The sequence below is a fragment of the Schistocerca piceifrons genome, chromosome 3 (assembly GCF_021461385.2).
Source record: "Schistocerca piceifrons isolate TAMUIC-IGC-003096 chromosome 3, iqSchPice1.1, whole genome shotgun sequence".
In the NCBI taxonomy this organism is placed as follows: Eukaryota; Metazoa; Arthropoda; class Insecta; order Orthoptera; family Acrididae; genus Schistocerca; species Schistocerca piceifrons.
This window is the reverse complement of record NC_060140.1, coordinates 75,722,948-75,741,529: the sequence shown is the minus strand read 5'-3', so window position 1 is coordinate 75,741,529 and position 18,582 is coordinate 75,722,948.

Here is an 18,582-nt window from a genome sequence, read left to right as displayed (position 1 = left end):
CTAGCAGTATATAGGGTTGGTTCTCTTGTCTAGAAGGAGGAAAATGCAACAGTTACTTGAAAAGAATAATACTTAATTGAAGGCGATAAATACTCATTAATAAGTGATACTTTTAAAAAACTACAGGAAAATTAAACTAGATAGTTGTATAGCTGCTATCATTGCACACAATAGTCTGCACTTCAATTTACACTGGCTCATACCTGATCGCATAACTACACATACATTTCTAAATTCGCTGTTTTTGACAACATTCCATAGTTTTTCATAGCAAAAGCAAGGAATAAAAGAATAATGATACCACTGTGAAGCTCACTCCCATATCAACAACCTGAGACTAAGATGATCACGTGTTTGCAGCCAAAGATACAGGTTTGGAACGTTCTGCATTTCCAGCTGAAGTAGATTGCCTTTACACAGTGTTTTGACAACTCTCCTGGTGATCTTTCTCATATGCTGTTCACTGTTTGGACTTTAAAAAAACTGAGGCACGAAAGGAGGACATTAGGTGTTGCCTAAATACTGTGTAAAACTAAAACGAAATCAGTTGCAAACAAAAAAATTTAAATCGTCCGTTATGATGAGACAGTGTGAAAGATATGAACAGTAGACTTTTCAACTGTTGTGGTATGCGTAATGTCAGATAAAAACTGAGGTTATAGTGAACTGTCTAGGCATATTTTTGCTAGTCAGCCTGGAAACAAGACATTTATGACTCATAATGATTTAGTTTAGGTATTGTAACACTTGAATTGTGTAAAATGTATTCTGAACACTTCAGTATAGTATTACTATCTCATATGACGCCACATAATTTTGATATCAAGCAATACAGCTACAATAAACAAACTAAGTAAAGTGTTACTGTTTGAAGTCTCAGCAACTTGTCAGGTAACGTTTGTTGAGCTGAAAGAAGTTCTCTCTTCGAAAACTCCCCAACTGTGGCCGCAGAGGAATCACTTCTAGTCATTTTTATTAACTGTTAAGCATTTCATACATGATGAGAGAGTGCTAGTGTCATAACTGCATTTTTTTTAATGTGTAAAATGAAGTGAGCATCTAGTCAGCATCTGCAATATCAGTATTTAGTTTTGATCAGATAGTTTTCTAACTAGATACTACAGTTAGAGAAGAAGATAACGGAAAGAAGTGATAGAAATAATGCCATATTTAAAGATTAGATGTTGGTTCTTACGACAACATGGTGGCAGGCAGGTGCTGGTGTTAACAATGTTGAATGTGACTTACACTATACCAGATGACCTGATCCAATATCACATTAAGAAATCACCACATATTGTATAAACATCAGGTGCTGAGTAAGATTTTAGGGCGAGCAAGATGGACATAACTGAAGAAACAATTGGGCAGCATATGTCGGTGGTAATGAGGTAGGGGCGAAAATGGATCTATGCTCTCCTCTGACATGGGGTTAATCACTGTTTGGTATAGAGACATTACATTTAACATTCCACCAAGACATAAGTTCCTGTGACTGTAGGTATCACAGCAGTCTCAATAATTTTCGCCTATCATATGTGCATCCATCGATATGATACTGTTAATCTGTGATAAATATTTTGTTATTAAATACAGTAAACTGGTGCTGTTTGTAAGCACTGCTTTATATTATGTCAGTGAACTAGTAACAGTAGTTATGAGACACAAGCTCTGTAGTACAAGAAATCGCACAGCCTCAACGAAAACAAAATGAGAGACAATTTGAAATCACCAAGGTACGAAAGTCAAGGTGCATAATTTCTTTAAAATATTAACCGGCTTTTGCATCGCATTTAGCAAAGAGTTTGTATAATTATATGTGGACGAATGACAGTGTAGACCTGAATCAGCAATTACAATTAAAGCCAAAACACATCAGCAGATTTTTAACCTGACTTCATTTATTGAAATCTGAAACAACATACAACGTATTGATTATCCGCAATCGTATTTTATAAATCACTGTGAAATGACATGGTTCACCATCTTCAGAAAACTTAAAAGACTAAACAGATAGTCCACATAACATTTGCGATAGTTCATGGCTGTACGAAAGTTGTTTTAACAGACTTTGTGACCTTCTACAACTATACAGCACAACTATACATAACGACAACACAAGCATACTGAAATACCCAAAGTCGAAGATTGTAAATTTTAAAACAGTACATCAATGAGTACAAATCAAATCATATTCCGAAAATGAATTAAAAGTAATTAGAGAAATTACATACAATAATGGTTATAGCCCTACCCTATGTGACAACGTACTTCATAGAAAGAAGACGTGGTGAATAACAGCACTTCCCTAGCTTCCTCAGAAGACACAAAATCACATTCATAGCGTGCTATATGTAGATATGACACTAAACTTGTCAGAAAACTAAAATCCGGGAATTGTATACCAGCTTCATAACCTTTGAATACTGTTTCCCACACTGTTCAACAGTAAATACAAGATTCCACTTTTAGAACGAAATGCAATTTGGGATTTTCTGCACTTAATGCGCCAATGAGTCTACCTTTGCTGAAAATGTTCTAACTCAATGTCATTCTTATGATATTAAATGTAATATTCACCGTCGGGCAAATTATGGCAGGCAACTAATATTACCTGAAGTTCAGGCTGTCGATAAACACCAGCCACTGAATCCTGACTTAATCTTTAATGATCAAGTGTGAATAATATAAAAAAATAACTCTAATCTGTAAGAGTACTGAGGGGGTGGAAATCTTTTCTGAACAGCACGTTACAAGGCATCTCAAATATGGTTGAGAGGCAGTGTTTAAACTCAGAAGAGTGCACTTGGAGCCAAACTGTAGCAGTTCCGGACGTGCGGGGTGTCGCACTGTCCTGTAGGATTTGCCCAAGTCCGTCGGAATGCACAATGCACATGGATGGATGCAGATGATCAGACAGGATGCTTACGTACGTGTCCCCTGTTAGAGTCGTATCTAGAAGTATCAGGGGTCCCATATCACTCCAACTGCACACCCCCCAAACCATTACAGAGCCTTACCAGCTTGAACAGTCCCCCACTGATATACAGGGTCCATGGATTCATGTGGTTGCCTCTGAAGTGTCGGCAGAAGCGCCAACACCGTGTTGTTTGAGGAAGCCGAAATGCATGCTATAAGCTCACGCAGGATGGCGTGAGGTCTGAAACAGGATACGTAATGAATGCTATAAAGAAAAGTACGTAGCTGCTGGAATACTTGACTTTAATCCACAATTGGGGAACATTGGTCTTGTTCATACAGTATTATCATTTCAATATAACTTGGTGATGGCGCCTTGGTAGGTCGTAGCAATTGACTTAGCTGAAGGCTATGCTAACTATCGTCTCGGCAAATAGCGTAATTCTCAGTGAACCTTTCCTAGCAACGTCGGCTGTACAACTGGGGCGAGTGCCAGGACGTCTCTCTAGACCTGCCGTGTGGTGGCGCTCGGTCTGCAATTACTGACAGTGGCGATACGCGGGTCCGACGTATACTAATGGACCGCGGCCGATTTAAAGGCTACCACCTAGCAAGTGTGGTGTCTGGCGGTGACACCACAGTCTCCATACCCACTCACGGCCATCCGCTCGATACAATTTGAAACGAGACTCGTCCGACCAAAAACACATTTCCAGTCATCAACAGTCCTATGTCAGTGCTGACGGAGCCAGGCGAGGCGTAAAGCTTTGTGTCGTGCACACATCAAGGGTACGCGAGTGGGTCTTCGGCTCCGAATGCCCATATCTGTGACTTTTCCTTCAACAGTTCGCATGTTGACACGCATTGATGGCCAAGCATTGAAATCTGCAGCAATTTGCGGGAAGGATTGCATTTCTGTTACGTTGAACTATTCTCCTCAATCTTCGTTGGTCCTGTTCTTGCAGGATCATTGGCCGGCCGTAGCTATGTCGGAGATTTGATGTTGTACCGGATTCCTGATATTCACGGTACTCTCGTGAAATGACTTACGGGTAAATCCCCAGCTGCTTCGGAGATGCTGTGCCCCACCGCTCGTGCGCCGACTATAACACCACGTTCAAACTCGCTTAAATCTTGATAATTTTCCATTTTAGTACCAGTAACCGATCTGCACCAGACACTTGTCTTCTATAAGCGTTGCCGACCGCAGCGCCGTATTCTGCTTGTTCACATATCCATATCTCCGTATTTGAATACGCATGTCTATACCAATTTCTTTGGCACTTCAGTGTATTTTAATATCGGAGCCTAACGCAATATAACGTTTATTAGTTCATGGCTTCTTTTTTTTATTTTATGAAGCTTCTGTTTCTCCTATAGGTCTACAGGATGTCTCACAATTCATGCCGCGGTTGGAGGCGCTATGTCACGAACTGTGCGGTCCCTCCCGCCGGAGGTTCGAATCCTTCCTCGGGCATGGCTGTGAGTGTTGTCCTTAGCGTAAGTTAGTTTAAGTAGTGTGCAAATCTAGGGACCGATGACCTCAGCAGTTTGGTCCCTTAGTATATCACACACGTTTGAACATTTTCACAATTCATGTTATAGACTTCTAAAGATTGTGGAAGGGACCTAGTAGATCCATGTCCGGAAACGTCATCTATCGACGCTACAGAGCTTCATAGTTACAGGTGCCGGCGCCTGTAAATGTATGTATATACAGGGTGATTCCTTGATGATGTTACAAATTTTGAAGGATAACAATTTAAGGTAACGGCGGCTGTGACGGAAAAGAACAAGTCGACAGTTACAAGCGGAAACAGATCTTATACCTCTGACTGTGGAATACATATACCGGTACAGTATTTGCTAAGATTGTACGGTAGGCAACTTCCAGAGGTGGTAGAGTGGACCAAAACAAGAAAAAAATGTCTAGTAAACATGGACTCTAAAATGTATAGCTTAAGAGCTATGAGCACTTGTACAGTACAAAAGATGCTTTTTACACTAGCGGATGTAAACAAGTGCTCATGGCTCTTAAAGTATAAATTTTAGATCCCATGTTTACTAGACTTCCTTGAAAGTTTGCAAGTTCATTACGGAATCGTTTTGTTAATGCATACATTTACACGCGCCGGCACTTGTAACTTTGACTCTCTGTAACGATGTTGGATGACGTTTGCGAACATGGTTCCCTACGCAACTCTACAACCTCTAGAGGCGTGTTACATGAATTGTGAAACACTCTCCACAGTCATAAAAAGTCGTATCATGATCGCCAGGAGAAGTCTGAAAAGCTTGTAAGGATGTTGCTTGCAAAGTTGTGTTGAGAAATAGTTTTTGAGATAAAAACTCGACAAGTTTCGCCCTTTTCGACTTAATTAGCATCGAATTTTGCAAGTCAGGCCGTTGTGGGCGCTAATGCAAGCGGCCCGCCAGAGAAGGCGTCGCTAAGCGTGTTCTTCGTTTCGTTTCGTTTCCTAAAACGAATCAAGAGAGCGATACAAAAAAGGTTGGACATGGGACGATAGTGAGAATCCAACTTCCATTCAAAGGCCGAGCAGTCTCGTGCGCTATCGCCTACGCTATGAGAACAACTGACACTAACTGTATCTGGCGGACCATGTGAACTTGCTCGCGCAACGACCTGATCGGCTACCTCCAGTGCTAATTAATTCAGACACGGTGCAATCTATAGAAATTTTTTCTGAATAAGTATTTCACAACACAGTCTACGGTGCAACACACTTACAAGAATTTCTTACTGTTTCTGACCACAATGCATGTTTGAAAATCCTTTGCACAGCTATAAACTCTCACTGTGGACATCTGTTTAGTCTTAAGTTGTCTGACGATGGTATAGAGAGCTCAAGGCTGGTTCACAACGGACTACAGACATTATTATAGAACATAAGTACTGTGTGTTTCAGTTCTAATATTTCTATGTTGCACCAAGTACCGGCGGAATATTCCATGAATTACTCGATTTATTGTTGATTAGTGACTGCACAGATCATTCGCATTGGAACATTGGATCCTAAACAGAGTGACTAGATACCTAGTGGTAAAGGTCAGAAATAAATGACAGAACAAACTTAATTTTTAACAAAACTGAAGTCCATTGCAACTGTTCAAAGAGACAATACGAGCATTACAGAAGTGCACTGAATTTTCCACCTCACTTTCAAATTTCTCTGTTGCACAATGAGCATCTTAGAAATACATCTTCTTTAGTTCTCATAGATGAACGACTTCCTGTAGTCCCATACGAAAATCCGGCACGGTCAAGTCTGATAATGACGATAGCCGTGGTACAGGACCGCCCATTCCAGTTCACAGTGAGACTAGTTGTTTCAAAGGCACCCACGTGGAAGTGGAGAGTTTCATCATCGTGATGAAACCATAGCCTCTCGTAAACGAGTTACAGTCTCTCCAACAGCTGTAGCAGCACTACTCGAATTAACACCAGTCAAATGAAGCAGCAGCAGATAAGGTATCATTAGTTGTCTTTGAACAACTCATCCCCAAACGTGATAGGGAGTGGATGCGGTACATAAGACGAGTATGGGGTATCGATTTTTTGTTGTGAATTGGCAGGAGCCAATTCACGGGGTTTGGAGGAAGCCGAAAGGCACGCGTTTAAGCTCACGCAGGCTGGCGTGAGGTCTGGAACATTACAAGGAAATGAGAACTTAGAAAAACGGACGCAGTTGCTGCAATACTTAACTTTAATCCATAATTGTAGAACATCTCTCTTGACTGTACATGCTTCACAAGATAAATATCAAATGCTATGGCGCCTTGCTAGGTCGTAGCAAATGACGTAGCTGAAGGCCATGCTAACTATCGTCTCGGCAAATGAGAGCGTATTTGTCAGTGAACCATTCATAGCAATGTCGGCTGTACAACTGGGGCGAGTGCTAGGACGTCTCTCTAGACCTGCCGTGTGGCGGCCCTCGGTCTGCAATCACTGACAGTGGCGACACGCGGGTCCGACGCATACTAACGGACCGCGGCCGATTTAAAGGCTACCACCTAGCAAGTGTGGTGTCTGGCGGTGACACCACATTTTTATCACTCTTTAAACATATTTATCCGTAAACAATATAGGCTGCAAAGAGTTCGGAAATTCAGAACTACATAAAATAATCCACTGAAAGGAACGAAATTTGGATTCAAAATCATTTCTCCCTCACTGCTTGCATACAGTGTTTACGACAGAGTTTAACTGCTGCTCCAGAATTACCCTCCACACAGTAATCTTGAAAGTTTGTATTTTACGGGCACGGTCGGCGGCTGCGCACGAATGAGTATTGTCGCACACGTTCCAACACAGCCTTCACAAATTCTGCTCAGCGAACAATTATTTGTCGAAAAATCTCTCTGTGGCTAGAACGTCCAAGGTTTCTGCGCAGATTCTACCCATAGAGATTTATTGCTTCCAGTTAGTAAGATGCTCGACGCAAAACGTTTCTCCGTAGATCCGTTTGGCTTTCCTGACACTTAATTCAATAGCTCTGTGCCTTAAATACGAGGGGCGTTCAGAAAGTAAGCTCCGATCGGTCGCGAAATGGAAACGACTATGAAAATCCGATAAAGCTTTGCACAGATGTGTTGGGTAGTGTCTCTAGTATAACCCCAGTTAGCATCACGTCGCTCTTCTCATTTCTGAGCTCGTAGTGAGTGCGTAAAGATGTCTAGAAAATAGTGTCTGCCGCCAAGTACGAGGGCCTGGTGAGAAATTTCGCCTGAAGCTATGCAGCTAACATTACATAACTGTCGTGCTGTTTCTTCTTCAAGACAATTCTCAGCCCCATTCTGCAGGGGCAATGAAGATGCTCCTGCATCGTTTTCAAACGGAAATGTGAGATTACCCACAATACAGTCCGCAATTGTCTCCCCCTGAGTTTCATCTCTGGTCACATGAACCGCTGTCTTTGAAGACAACATTTTGACACAGACAACGAGGTGTAGGCCAGCGTGGAGAATTGGCGGAAAGCACTGGCGGCTGCCTTCTATGATGAGGCTATTGAAAAGTTGGTACAACGCTATGACAAAAGTCTAAGTCAGAACGGCGACTACGTAGAGAAGTAGCTGAAAGGTGTAGCTAATTGTTACAAGTAAAACATTTCTGATGTTCACTGTGGTTTCAATTTGGCAATCAATCGGAGCTTACTTTCTGAACAGGCCTCGTACATGTTTGTAAGTTCCTGTAATGAGTATTATTACACCTTCCAAAATCAGTCATTGACAGTAAATAGTGATAAACTCCACGTTGAGCATGTCGCAATGCTGGCTGTGCCCATCAATCAAGCAGAAGTAGTCGCAAACGACTTCTCTGTGTACTGTTGCTTATTGAACTAGCTACCCTGCACTATGGGCGCCAAATGCTGAAGTACTTTCCTTTTGCAGATTCATACCCTTTACCTAAAACAATAAACAGAAATGATCAGTTTCTCTTTAACAAACAGTAATGCAAATTACCACATTTTCCCTCAGTCGAACTTCTTTTTCTTTTCGTTCCTCATACACTCATGTCACTTGATTTCCTTCCCTCCCTTCCTTCCGGACCATGGCTGCTACTGCCTTTAGTTTCACTTCATGAGAAATTGTTTTACGTTTTAGGATGGCATGGAAGGTACCAGGTGCTTATAATTAAAGAGAAGCTGCTCACAGATGTTCAGAGTGTGCTGTAATTACTGTGTGGCAGCGAAACTTCGTACATATGCCAATGCGATACACGCTGGAAAAGAAATTATTTCAAGTTTTGGCCACCAGGTGCAAATATAGCACTGTGAATGCAAAAAAAGTGTAGAAATGTCTATATATGTAATGGATTAGGAACTTGACGTCGGCAAAAAGCATGAATCAAGTGAAAAATACATAATGTTGATTTTATTATTAAGCACTGTTTGAAAATTTGGGAATTTGTAGTAAGGGCTTATGGGACCAGACTGCAGAGGTCATCGGTCCCTAAGCTTACACACTATTTGACCTAACTTAAACTAACTTACGCTAAGGACGACACGCAGATCCATGCCCGAGGGAGGACTCGAACCTCCGACGGGATGAGCCGCTCGGACCGTGACAACACGCCCTAGACCCCGCGGCAACCCCTCCGGGAAACCACTGCTTGCACAATTTCTTTAATGTGAACATCGGAATCGTCGACGAGATGCTGCAGCCGTATAACGATGTGATTAACAATTTTTTGATGTTGTTGAGCAAAAATCGCACAATAATTTTTAAATAAACACACCGCCATTTGACTGTTTGATGCTTATTTAATTGTGACCCAGGTTTCGGCCTTTAATGCCATTTTCAAGTCACTGAGCTTATGTCGTTATCATGTATTGCAGGACATCAAGTTCAAAATTTGCCATAAATTAAAACAATATTGGCTCCCCATGAAATGCCACGTGTAATATCATCATCTTGGAAAAAAACAGTAAATAATAGTGGGAGCACATCATATTTAGTAAAAACAGATTTAATTTACACATGATGTGCTCCCACTATTATTTACTGATCCTTTTACAAGAACAGCTGTTAGCATGAGTGACATAAAAGTAGATATCTTAGGTGTTGCGAAAGAACTCATATCACATAATCACTTAAGAAAGGCAAGTCTTCAGGTCCAGATGGTATACCAATCACGTTCCTTTCAGAGTATGCAGACGCAATAGCGCCTTTCTTAGCAATCATATACAACCGCTCACTTGACGAAAGATCTGTTCCTAAAGACTGTAAAGTAGCACAGGTCACATCAATATTCAAGAAAGGAAATTGGAGTAATTCATTCAATTACAGACCTATATCACTGACCTCAATTTGCTGTAGGATTTTGGAGCATATACTGTACTCGAACATTATGAATCACCTTGAAGAAAATGACTTATTGATACATAACCAACACGGATTCAGAAAATATCGTTCTTGTGCCACACAGCTAGCTCTTTATAGCCATGAAGTAATGAGTGCTGTCGACAAGGGATTTCAAATCGATTCAATATTCCTAGATTTCCAGAAGGCTTTTGATACCATTCCTCACAAGCGACCATTAATCAAATTGCTTGCATATGGAGTATCGTCTCAGTTGTGTGACTGGATTTGTGATTTCCTCTCAGAGAGGTCACAGGTCGTAGGGATAGACGGTAAATCATCGAGTGGAACAGAAGTGATATCTGGCGTTCCGCAAGGTAGTGTCATAGGCCCTGTGCTGTTCCCGTTTTATATGAATGATCTAGGTGATAATCTGAACAGCCCCCATACATTGTTTGCAGATGACGCTGTAATTTACCTTCTAGTAAAATCATCAGACGATCAATTCCAATTACAAAATGATCTAGAGAGAATTTCTGTATAGTGCGGAAAGTGGCAGCTGGCACTGAACAAAGAAGAGACCGAGAACATCCACATGGGTGCTAAAAGAAATCCGACAAAGTTTGGCTATACGATAAATCGCACAAATGTAAGGGCTGTCAATTTCACTATATACCTAGGAATTACAATTACGAGCAACTTACATTTGAAAGACCACATAAATAATATTTTGAGGAAGGAGAAACGAAGACTGCGCTTTGTTGGCAGAAGACTTAGAAGATGCGACAAATCCACTAAAGAGACAGCCTACATTACACATGTCCGTCCTCTGCTGGAATATTGCTGCGCGGTGTGAGATCCTTGCCGGCCGAAGTGGCCGTGCGGTTAAAGGCGCTGCAGTCAGGAACCGCAAGACCGCTACGGTCGCAGGTTCGAATCCTGCCTCGGGCATGGATGTTTGTGATGTCCTTAGGTTAGTTAGGTTTAACTAGTTCTAAGTTCTAGGGGACTAATGACCTCAGCAGTTGAGTCCCATAGTGCTCAGAGCCATTTGAACCATTTTTTTTTGTGAGATCCTTGCCAGGTAGGATTGACGGAGTACATCGAAAAATTGCATAGAGGGGCAGCTCGTTTTATGTTATCGCACATTAGGGGTGAGAGTGTCACTGATATGATACGCGAGTTGGGGTGGCAGTCACTGAAACAAAAGCGGTTTTCTTTGCGGCGAGATCTATTTAGGAATTTTCAATTGCCAACTTTCTCTTCTGAATGCGAAAATATTTTGTTGACACCCACCTACTCAGGGAGAAATGATCATTATAATAAAATAAGAGAAATATCTAGGTGTTCCTCTATCCCACGCGCCATTCGAGGGGGGAATGGTAGAGAAGTAGTATGAAAATGGTTCGACGAACCCCCTGCCAGGCACTTAAGTGTGAATTGCAGAGTAACCATGTAGGTGAAGATGTAGATACTGATTCTACATCTGACATTTCGTGGGGAGCCAATATTTTTCTTAATTTATGGCCAATTTTGAGCTTGATGTCCTGTAATATATGTTAATGACATAAACACAATTACTTGAAAATGGCATTAAAGGCCGAAACCCGGGTTCGAAGCAGTTCTAGTGGAGCCTGAGCAATGCGTTCCAGTATATTGGCCTTCTCATTACGTAGGGATCGAACATGAGTCTAGCAAACGTGATCTTTTAGATATTCCCAGAGCCAAAAGTGACATGGCTTCAAATCAGATGATCTTGTAGGCCATGTATCTGGAAAAGCTCTGGAGATATCACGGTCGTGGAAAGTAGCTTCAAATGCCTCTAAACTTTATGGGACTTAACATCTGAGGTCGTCAGTCCCCTAGACTTAGAACTACTTAAACCTAACTAACCTAAGGACATCTCACACATCCATGCCCGAGGTAGGATTGGAACCTGCGGCCGTAGCAGCAGCAGGATTGAAGCGCTTAGAACTACTCGGTCACAGCGGCCGGCTGGAAAGTAGCATTCTGAAAATCTTCCAGTTGGCGAGCGGCATGATGCGCTGTCCCATCTTGCTTGGAAACAGTAGTTTCCACAGAGTAGCGCTCTCCCAAAGCAGGAATCACATGCTCTACAAGGAGGTATCGATAAGTGCAGACATCATGGTACACCTGTTGGGCCCCCTGGGTGTGTTTTCTTCAAGGAAGAACCGAGCGAGAGTAAGGTTCTTGTGAATCCACACTCCACAGTCACATATGGCGAGTGCAATGGGTCTTTGTGCACAACTCGCGGTTTAACGGTACTCCAAATTTGGCGCCCTGCAGTGTAAAATATTCCTCGTAGCTCCTTAGAATATTGCCCGGTCACATGCCGTAAATTTCGATCCGTGCCAGAAACCGAAGAGCAAATTCACAACGTTGCTGTGGATCATGAGCTTTCAGTTGCTACACCGTCTTGTACGCGTACCACTGTAAAACAGACCGTAAAAATCTCCGTACTGTTGACCGTGGAATGGACAATTCTCATGACACTGCTCGAATATTACCACTATCCAGGGCACATGCTGCATGGTCAGTTAGAGCCAGGGCAATGTTGTCACTAACTTATACCACGATAGGGCACCTTTCTCTTCCAGGTGCCACATCAAGACCACCCACGTTTTCAAGCTTCATCATCATCTTCATTAAACCATTTAATGACATCGAGCCTATCCTCAGAAGTTACAGTCGACAATACTCTCAATGCAGCACCATAATTGCTGCCGTTCACATAAAACAGTTTCACTAACAGCGCAAGGTCTCTCTTCTCGATAGTCGTACTCTTCACTCACGTTTCGGCCTGTCAAATGACGTCATACCGCCATACAGCGTACTTCGCGACATCTTCACCTGGTGGTCACAAATGGAACTAATTTGTTCTCCAGCGTAAGTCAGTTCCTCATTAATGCACTGTCCGTCTCCTTACCTGAGTGGTCAGCGTGTCTAACTGCCGTGCAGCGTATCCGGGTTTGATTCCCGGCCGGGTTGGAGATTTTCTCCGCTCTGGGGCTGGGTGTTGTTTTGGCTTCATCATAAGTGACAGGAAAGTCGTCCAGTGTGGCGCCACCTGAAAAGATTTGCAACTCACCGGCTGAACTACCACAGGTGGGGTATCCCGGCCGTCAATGCCATTCGAACATTTCATTTCATTAATGCATTTAGTACGTTCACAAACTGTCGCTGCATCACTGTAATTACAGCTTTTGCTGTACCACCGTGAGCCGCGCACTTCAGTGCGTGCGCACTGGGAAGCCGATGAAGTGCACTCAGCGAACATATCTGGCCGCAACCATCCTAAATGTGCGCATTAAGTACTTTCTTTTCTCTTTGATTTTTCCCCTTTTTTTTATCGGTCGGCTTTATTACGCATCCGTTTGTGGCATCTGGTGACCGGATGGTATACCACACGCTACCACTCCTCCCACCAAGGAATCTGTGGATCCCCACCTGTCTAAGTCTGCTGTATCTCCCATGTTTAAGTGTGACAGCGTTTTGTAAATGTTTACGTTGTGTGCATATGAGGCAGGGCATGGATACCAGCCCGGTAATAACCTAGTTCGATGAGGAAAACTGCCTGGAAACCACATCCAGGCCGGTCGGCTACCGAGGCCTCGTCCTTAATCGTCGACGCAGATTCAGTCCGGGATAGTGTCGCCTCCCGTGTTCCGGAAGCGTGTGCTTTAGCGTTCTGGGCTGTCTCGGCGGCTGGGCTTATTGAACACCGATGTGATCAAATACACCAACGTGGATCGTGGACCTTGCGAGGGAAGTTGGAAAAGATGGGATCTGAATAAAATGGCGGAACCACAAGTTGTTGAAAGCTTCAAACATTGCCTTAGGTGGCGATTGTCTGGCCCACATGAAAAGGAGACATTAAAGAAGAATGGATAGCTATGAGAGATGAAATAGTAAAGGCATCAGAGGATCAAAAAGGCAAAAACACAAAGCCCAATAGAAATCCTTGGATAACGCACGAGATATGGAATCAAGCTACCGAGGGTTTAACATAAAAGTATGAAGAAGGCGAAAAGCAATACAGACGCGTAAAAGAATGATATTGACAGACAGTGCAAAATGGCTACACAGAAATATCAGGAGAACAAATGGAAGGCTATAAAAGCATGCATGACAGGTTGAAAAACAGATACCGTCCATAGGAAAACTAAAAAGACTTGGAGAAAAGAGAAGCTCCTGCAGAATATCGAGAGGAAAGACGGCAAGACAGTTAAGAACAGAAGGGACAATTTAATTATTGAAGGGCTATACCAGTGTAATGAAATTCAAGGCAATATTCAAGGAAAGGGACAGAAAGCAGAAGAAGATAAAATGGGGGGATATGATGCTCACTTCTCAGAGAATAATTAGGCAGAGCACTGGAACACTTAAGTCAGAAGAGCTTGGAGTACCTGAGACAATTATTAAGATACTTGGGACAGATAGCCATGACAAAATTATTCCACGTGGTATGCAAGACTTGAGCAGGCGAAATACCTTAAGGATTAAAGAATAATGTTATAATTCAAATTGGAAAGAAGACAGGGCTTGGGCTTGAATATTAATAAACTATGTGTTTAATAAGTCATGGCTAAAAATACTGACACAAATTTTTAGAGAAGAATAAAAAAACTGTTAGAAGCCGGTATCGGGGAAGATCAGTTTTAATTCCCGAGAAACGTAAGAACACACGAGACCCTACGACTGATCTCAGATGGTAGACTAAAGTAAGAATTGGAAGTTGAGAATGGACTGAGATAGCGCTAAAATCTATCGTCGATGTAATTTGTTCTGTACACTGAGCAAGTAATAAAGGAAACCAAGAAAGAATTTTGAAATGGAATTAAAATTTGGCAAGAAGAGACAAACAATTTGAGGTTTGCCGATGACACTGTAATTCGCTCAGTGACCGAAAACTCTAAGAAGAGCAGTTAAACGGAGTTATTAGTGCACTGAAACAGTATTACGAGATGAACATCAACAAAATTAAAACAATGGCTACAGGGCTACGTAATATGGTTGAATTAAAGTAGTCAGTGGTGGCAGAATTAGATTAGGAAATGAGACACTATAATTAGTAGATGAGTTGTGCTACTGGGACAACAAAGTAATTGATGATAGTTGAAGTAGAGAACTTACAATAGAAAGGAAAGCATTTCTAGAGGAGAGCCATTTGTTTGACATCAAATTTAACTGTAAACGTTAGAAAATCTTTCTCAAGATATTTTTCTGGAGTGAAGCCCTGTACGGAAATGAAATTTGAACTTTAGAGAGTTCAGGTGAGAAGAAAACAGTGGCTTTTGGAAAGTGGTGCTGCAGAAGAATGGTGAAGATTAGATTGGTAGATAGAATAAATATTGAGGAGGTATTGAATCTAACTCGGGTAAAAACAGATTTGTTGTACAATTTGCGTAAAATAAGGGTATTATTGACAGGATATATCGTGAGGCGGCATCAAGCAGTTGTCAGTTTCATGGTCTAGGGCGTTAGTGGAGGGGTAAAAATTGTAGAAATGTATTAAGGCTTGAATAGCGTAAGCAGGTTTAAATGGATGTAGCTTGAGCTATTTTAGCCCTTCCTCTGAAGCTTTGTTGGCGTTAGGCGAAGTTCCCCCCGGCGTTCGCGGCCTTAATCCAAGCAATTTTGCCGGCATGCGGCGAGCGAGATAACGTCAATCATTACAAAGTCTTTAACTATCTGACTCCTTTCGAGTAATGATTCCGTTAACGGGCGCTGGACTGGAATGTGTCCACCACTGTTCAAAACACCCCCTTCAACCGAGCATTAACTGTTGCCGTTGATAATTGCTATAACACAACAAAACAGAGACTCAGTTCAAACTCAACGTGGTAAAGGTCTCACAGAGCACCACACTCAAATGTGCACGGCAAAGAAACGAAATATACTGGCATGAAAATACCCTCTGTCAAGTAACTTCTATAAAACACCACCTCCACCCTCCAGCTAACTGAAGGCTCGAAGCACTGCTCTGAGGCCTCTTAGAACACGTCGGTGCTCACTAATTCACAAGACAAGCCGAGAGAAACAACAAAGTACCTAAGCAGAATTCAACTGGCGCACAAGGGAACTCACTTTCGAATGCTCTGTAAGCTTACCGTACCAGAGGAGTATTCTCGTTGATCACAGAGGATAAGACCTCCAAAATAGCTGCCACTTTAAAATACAAACTCCGCCCCAGAAGACTCGCTACTAGCCGCTTCAACAGCCCGGGCTATAATGCGCTACTGGCCATTAAAATTGATACACCACGAAGATGACGTAGTCCGCAGCTCGTGGTCGTGCAGTAGCGTTCTCGCTTCCCGCGCCCGGGTTCCCGGGTTTGATTCCCGGCGGGGTCAGGGATTTTCTCTGTCTCGTGATGACTGGGTGTTGTGTGCTGTCCTTAGGTTAGTTAGGTTTAAGTAGTTCTAAGTTCTAGGGGACTGATGACCATAGATGTTAAGTTCCGTAGTGCTCAGAGCCGTTTTTTTTAAGATGACGTGCTACAGACGCGAAATTTAACCGACAGAAAGAAGATGCTGTGATATGCAAATGATTAGTTTTTCAGAGCATTCACACAAGGTTGGCGCCGGAGGCGACACCTGCAACGTGCTGACATGAGGAATGTTTCCAACCGATTTCTCATACGCAAACAGCAGCTGACCGGCGTTGCCTGGTGAAACGTTGTTGTGATACCTCGTGTAAGGAGGAGAAATGCGTACCATCACGTTTCCGACTTTGATAAAGGTCGGATTGTAGCCTATTGCGATTGCGGTTTGTCATATCGCTACATTGCTGCTCGCGTTGGTCGAGATCCAATGACTGTTAGCAGAATATGGAATCGGTGGGTTCAGGAGGGTAACACGGAACGCAGTGCTGGATCCCAACGGCCTCGTATCACTAGCAGAGAAGATGACAGGCATCTTATCCGCATGGCTGTAACGGATCGTGCAGCCACGTCTCGATCCCTGAGTCAACAGATGGGGACGTTTGCAAGACAACAACCATCTGCACGAATAGTTCGACAACATTTGCAGCAGCATCGACTATCAGCTCAGAGACCATGGCTGCGGTTACCCTTGACGCTGCATCACAGACAGGAGCACCTGCGATGGTGTACTCAACGACGAACCAGGGTGCACGTATGGCAAAACGTCATTTTTTCGGATGAATCCAGGTTCTGTTTACAGCATCATGATGGTCGCATCGGTATTTGGCGACATCGCGGTGAACGCACATTGGATATTGGCGTATCACCCGGCGTGGTGGTATGGGGCGCCAATTGGTTACACATCTCGGTCACTTTGAACAGTGGACCTTACACTTCAGATGTGTTACGACCCGTGGCTCTACCCTTTATTCGATCCCTGCGAAACCCTACATTTCAGCAGGATAATGCACGACCGCATGTTGCAGGTCATGTACGGGCCTTTCTGTATACAGAAAATGTTCGACTGCTGCCCTGCCCAGCACATTCTCCAGATCTCTCACCAATTGAAAACGTCTGGTCAATGGTGGTCGAGCAACTGGCTCGTCACAGTACGCCAGTTACTACTCTTGATGAACTGTGCTATTGTGTTGAAGCTGCACGGGCAGTTGTACCTGTACACGCCATCCAAGCTGTGTTTGACTCAATGCCCAGGCTTATCAAGGCCGTTATTACGGCCAGAGGTGGATGTTCTGGGTACTGATTTCTCAGGATTTATGCACCCAAATTGCGTGAAAATGTAATCACATGTCAGTTCTAGTATAATATATTTGTCCGTTTATCATCTGCATTTCTTCTTGGTGTAGCAATTTTAATGGCCAGTAGTGTGTTTTCAATATTCTGGTGAAGTGAGACATGATCCTAACATTTTTCCTAATTTATTTGCACATCGAACAGTTAATTGTCCCCGTCTGCTGCACACAACATGTACTACACGGTACACAATGTACATTTTATTTACGCACAAAACCAATTGATTTATTATGGGAATCGGTATCTCATTATTAAGACAATTTACAATCAGGATAAAAAACTTATGTCAGAAACTTAAATAATTTAAATAATCTCGTAAAAAGTGAAACATATGTAGCATTGTACACACTATGACAAATAATGATAACAAGAAAGAACGACGCACTATGATAGAATTGTCCGAGTAGGACGGATATAGATAGATGTCATGTGCATATACAGACAAACAAATCATTGCAATGTCACAGAAATTGGATGATTTATTCAACAGAAAGAGCTTCAGAAATTGTGTGAGTCAGTGACGCGTTAGTGCATCTCTGGCTCTTATGCAAGCAGTTATTCAGCTTGGTATAAATTGATAAAGTTGTTGGACTTCTTCCTGAGGGATATTGTGCCAAAATCCGTCCGACTGGGCGCGTTAGATCATTAAAGTCCCGAGGTTGTTAGATGGTCCTACCCATAATGCTCCAAATGTTCTCACTTGTGAAGAGTTCCGGCAACCTTGCTGACCAAGGTGGGGCTTGGCACGCACTAACACAAGCAGTAGGAACTCTTGTTGAGACTAGTATGGGTTGCCATGAAGGGCAACAAAACAGGGCGTAGAATTACGTTGACGTGCCACTGTGCTGTAAATGTGCCGCAGATTACAGTCAAAGGGGTCCTGCAGTGAGGTGAAATGGTATCCCACACCACCACTCCCTGCTGTCTGGGCGTATGGCTGGCGACAGTCAGGGTGGTATCCAACCGCAGTCCGAGGCGCCTCGCTGTTCATCAGGGCTCAGAAGCGGGACTCGTCACTGAAGACACTTCTCCTCCAGCCAATGAGATTACAGGCTGGCAAGTTCTCCAGATGTCTCCCTAATTGATAA